The following is a 5403-nucleotide window of genomic DNA, read 5'->3' as shown; positions in this document are numbered from 1 at the left end:
AAAATTTTTTTTTGCCACACCCCACAGCATGCCAGGGATTGAACCCATGTTCCCTGCAATGGAACTGTGGTGTCTTAACCACTGGATCACCAGGGAAGCCCCAAGAACTACTTTAAAGCCAAAAAATTAAGCAAACTAAATAAAGAACAAAACTTGACTTCCCTGATATGTTCTCATGAACCACATTAAAATTATTTTTAATAAACTATTCTTTAGAGCAGTTTTAGATTTACAGAAAAAATGAGTAGTTAGTACAGAGTTCTCATATGTCTATCTTCCATTCTCATAACAATTTCCTCATTCAATAACAGCTTGCATTGTGTGGTAATTTTCTTTACAACTAATGAACCAATATTAATATGTTATTAATGAACTAAAATCCATAGTTTACATTAGGGTTCCTCTTTGTGTTGCACATTCTATGGGTTTTAACAGGTGTGTAATTACATATATTCATTATTAAAGAACAGTTGCACTATCCTAAAAATCATATAGTTTCACTATCCTAAAAATCCACTTGTCATCAGTGCATCTCCTTCTCCTTTTTCCCTGACTCTGAATTGATGAAAACCGTTGACCATTTTACTTTGAGAATTTGAAAAAATTGCCCCCAAACTTCAGCAGTCACCCCCAAACTTCAGCAACCTCCTCCCTGATCAGTCAGCAGCCATCAACACTGAAACAAGACCCTCCACCAGCAAAAAGATAATTATGATGCACTACAGGTTCAGATGACAGTAATATTTAGCAATTCGCTGGTGGCTCAGTGGTAAAGAATCCACCTGCAATGCAGGGGATGCAGTTTTGATCCCTGAGTTGGGAAGATCCCCTGGAGGAGGAAATGGCAACCCATTCCAGTATTCTTGCCTGGGGGATTCCCATGGACAGAGGATCCTGGTGGGCTACAGTCCATGGGGTTACAAAGAGTCAGACATGACTTAGCAACTGAACAACAACAAAATTTTTTTTTTTTAATTAAGGAATGAAAGTTTTTTTTTCCTAGGCATAATGCTATTGCACATGTAGACTACAGAAGGGCTTAGTTGCTTCGGTAGTGTCTCACTCTTTGTGACCCCATGGACTGTAGTGCACCAGGCTCCTCTGTGCATGGGATTCTCCGTGCAAGAATCCTGGAGTGGGCTGCCATTTCCTCATCCAGGGGATCTTCCAGATCCAGGGATTGAACCCACATCTCCTGGTCTTCTGCATTGCAGGCAGTCTTTCATCGCTGAGTCACTGGGAAAGCCTCGATCACAGAAGAGTATAAAGATAACTTGTATACGCATTGGGAAACCAAAAATTCAAGTGACTCACTTTAATCACAATATTAACTTTATTGCAGTGGTCTGGAACCAAACCTACAACATCTCCAATATTTCACAAATTGCCTGTACACGAAAGCACCCAGCATTCAATTATTATGAGTCTTAATCTGTTTCCTGGCATAACTCCTCTTACCCAATCCTCCCTGCCCATAGTTTACTGAAATTCTAATTGTCAAAGAAAGGCTATTCTGTGGTATAGCTGTGTGATCAGGATTCTGTGGGTTGTAAGTGACAGAAGTATCACTCAAGAACTCGAGAAAATAGCACTAGTTTGAGAAAAAAAGGAAATTTGTTGGCTTATGGCCAGAATGAGCATGGTTGGGTCTAGGACCTCACATAATACCATTTCCATCTTTCAGATCTTCCTTATTATGTATGAACTTCCTTTCAGGCACCCAGGAAGTAGTAACAATAATTACCAGACATTCTAGCCTACCTTCTACCATCTGAGTGAACTCAATGCAAATAGAGTATCTCTTTTAACAGTTTAGCAAAAGTCCCAGGTCTGACATCAACTGGCTTGGCTTGTACTGTGTTCCCATCCTTAAACCCCTGCTATGGGTCTGAATGGCAGGTCTGGAGTGTGCCCCTGGAGTGTGCCCTAGTGGAATTATGTGGGAGAAGAATCTCACCAAATGAAATCTGAGTTTGGCAGGCAAAAGAGCCAGAGTATATTATACATTCCTGTAGGGACTCCTTTTGTAACCCTTTCTGAGGAACCGTGCAAGATTGAAGGAGAGTAAAACAATTACAGCTACTTCCGTTGGCTCTTCCCTGAGAGGAGGAACAACTCCTGAACCAACCGCTGCTGCCACACGATTTATAGAGGAGCCCCCTGGTGGACAGAGAGGAGCTGCCACAGCCTGGTCCAGTTCCACCCCATTTCCCTGAATTTCCATTTGGAGTTCTCTGGCACTACTGGTAAAGAATCTGCTTGCCAATGCAGGAGACGTAAGAGATGTGGTTTCAATCCGTGTCTGGAAGATCCCCTGGAGGAGGGCATGGCAACCCGCTCCAGTATTCTTGCTTGGAGAATCCCATGGCCAGAGGAGTCTGGCAGGCTATACAGTCCATAGTCTTGTAAAGAGCTGGATGCCACTAAAGTGACAGGACACATAAGTAGAGATGAATCTGTAAATCACGGAAAGACCATTAACTATGCATGAATTACACAGGCATTTTTTGTTTGTTTGTTTTGCATTATAAGAATGCCAGAGGTTAGTCAGCCAGTACAATGTCTCCATGATTCTACCAGGAATATAAGTGTCTTCTCTCTGTTTCCAGGAATTACGGGATACTGTGTAATTTTTGTCCTCAGCTTTTCCCCTGGAGACCTCAAAAAATGTTCTCTACCTCCTGCATTACATCAGGAACAAGTGGAAAGAAGAGGGCAAAAGGTGCATTCCATCTCACTGTCCTCCCTGAGAGAGAGAAAAGGGGCCCTTGGCAGTGAAGAACTGGCCTGGCGCTATCAATGGGTCTTGGTGTTGCTAGGAGCTGGCCTGGCACTCACAGCTAGGCCTTGGCAACTGAAGGGAGGGCACAGACATACCAGAATTATAGAATGGACAGGACTGCAGAGAAAAGGAGTGAAAACAAAACCTTTAACTATTCACAAGTTTGGCTAGATTTGACCTTACTCTATAGTATACTACCCAAGTGGACCACTGTAAATATGACTGGAAAAAAATTAAACTAACTCTGTCTGGATTATGTAAATACTCTTAGAGAAAACAAACTGAGAGAGCAAATGGCAAAACTGTGAAATACAGTTATATTTGCAAACATGAGAACCTCGTTTTGACATTTTTCTTAAATAACCAAGATTTATTCTTTAAAAATCTAAATAACACAAGTGATACATAAACACATATGCATTATGAAAAATTCAAATAATATAAAGTGTATAGGGTAAAAATTACAATCCCCTCTCCCCTCCTCCACAATCTTCTCCTTTCATTAGCAGGAACCACTGCTAAAATATTAGTGAATGTATTAGAAAACATTTCACTTTACATTCATATTCATCAATTTTAGATGCGAGATCAAGATGGTGGAGTAAGAGGACGTGGAATTCACTTCCCCCAGGAACACATCATAAACACATGTGGGATAATTCTCGGGCTTCTCCTGGAGGCTCAGCAGTAAAGAATCTGCCTTATATGCAGGAGCCTCAGGTGACGAAGGTTCAATTCCTGGGTTGGGAAGATCCCCTGGAGGAGGACATTACAATCCACTCCTGTATTCTTGCCTGGAGAATCCTATGGACAGAGGAGCCTGGCGAGCTACAGTCCATGGGGTCGCAAAGAGTTTTACACAGCTGAAGCGACCTTAGCGTGCACCCACACAGGTGGAATGATTCTCACTGAAAACCAACTAGAAACTGGTGGAAGGATTCCTGAATAACCAAAACTGTGAGTAAGTGACACACGTAATGGGGTAGGAAGGGAGGAAAAGTGATCAGGTTGGGACCTGTGCTCCTAGGAGGGTGCTTTGTCGCTCCGTCTCCGACTCTGTGACCCTATGAACTAACTGTGTAGCCCACCAGGCTCCTCTGTCCATGGGATTCTCCAGGCAAGAATACTGGAGTGGGTTGCCGTTCCCTTCTCCAGGGGATCTTTCTGACCCAGGGATCGCCCAGGTGGATTCTTTACCATCTGAGCTACCAGGAAGATCCCAGAGGGAAAGAGAAATTACATGAGCTAACACTTGACCTGGATGGTGAGTTGGGCTGAGTCACAGCGTGGGCATCCCAGTCTTGGGGTCCTGTGTGTAGAGGACAAGCACCTTTGGCTGCCTGGAGAACTGCTGGGACAGACAGAAAGGCTGAAAAAGCCCAGGCTCCGTTCATGAGGAGCACATGGTGCTGGCCTGTTAGCCAGGGCAGAGAGAGGGCCCTTTAAGGCTGCCGCCTTGCTGTGCTCCCCATTCCCAGCCGAGCAAACCCTCCGGCCCTACTCACTCTATGCCACAGCTTGGTGCTAGACCTAGGGCAACCAGGACCTGAGAAAAGACTCATTCTAGGAACACAGAGGCAACCCAGGGGCCCAGGGGATAGCCCAGGTGGAGCAGTCGCAACCCCTCACTGACTCAAACAGCATAGCAGAAGCAGCCCAGACTTCTGATGGTAGCGTAGCCGCGGGAATTCCCACGATTTCCTTGCTGTACTTTCCAGGCCCAGCCAATTAAACTCTCCAGCCCCACCCTCTAATTGCTACAGCCGAGCCTGGAAGGCTGCAGTCCATGGGGTCACTGAGGGTCGGACACGACTGAGCGACTTCACTTTCACTTTTCACTTTCATGCATTGGAGAAGGAAATGGCAACCCACTCCAGTGTTCTTGCCTGGAGAATCCCAGGGACGGGGGAGCCTGGTGGGCTGCCGTCTATGGGGTCACACAGAGTCGGACACGACTGAAGTGACTTAGCAGCAGCAGCACTAGATCCGGGGTGAAGATGCGACCATGGGCTGCTTGTGACTGGAGTCACAGGCATCTGTCTACACAGATAGAGCATGCGGTTTGTGTAAGTGAGGAAGCCCCACTTGCTTCAGCACTCTGCTCCTTTGGGGCAAAGGCCCCAGTGCAGAGAAACACACACACTTAAAGAGAACAGACCCACCTTGAACCCATCCCTGAAGCCTGTGAGGGTGGTGACAGCCCCTGAGCAGAGAGGAAGCGCCCCCTCACACTTTATGCAGGCTTTAGCCCTTCTATGAACAGCCACACCCCCTACCAAGGTGATATTAATCCTTTGACTTTAGGCTTGGCCCAGAATCTGAACTGTATTATTTGATGTGCTGTAGATAGGAATCTCGGAGAAGGCAATGGCACCCCACTCTAGTACTCTTGCCTGGAAAATCCATGGACAGAGGAGCCTGGTAGGCTGAAGTCCATGGGGTCGCTAAGAGTCGGAACGACTGAGAGACTTCACTTTCACTTTTCACTTTGATGCATTGGAGAAGGAAATGGCAACCCACTCCAGTGTTCTTGCCTGGAGAATCCCAGGGACGGGGGAGCCTGGTGGGCTTCCGTCTATGGGGTCACACAGAGTCGGACACGACTGAAGCGACTTAGCAGC

The 5403-nt window shown here is 45.8% G+C and overlaps 1 long non-coding RNA gene across 1 annotated transcript; it reads right to left on the bottom strand.

Moving 5' to 3' along the window:
* Positions 1-1321: 1321 nt before the first annotated feature.
* Positions 1322-4735, bottom strand: LOC129651580 (uncharacterized). Its single transcript, XR_008714211.1, has 2 exons — positions 4040-4735; positions 1322-2456 (listed from the first exon to the last, which is right to left on the bottom strand). It is a non-coding gene; the product is annotated as an uncharacterized LOC129651580 (long non-coding RNA).
* Between the last annotated feature and the right edge of the window lie 668 nt (positions 4736-5403).

The sequence above is a fragment of the Bubalus kerabau genome, chromosome 4 (assembly GCF_029407905.1).
Source record: "Bubalus kerabau isolate K-KA32 ecotype Philippines breed swamp buffalo chromosome 4, PCC_UOA_SB_1v2, whole genome shotgun sequence".
Taxonomy (NCBI): domain Eukaryota; kingdom Metazoa; phylum Chordata; class Mammalia; order Artiodactyla; family Bovidae; genus Bubalus; species Bubalus kerabau.
The sequence above is the reverse complement of the archived record's forward strand: the minus strand, read 5'-3'. Positions and strand labels throughout refer to the sequence as shown.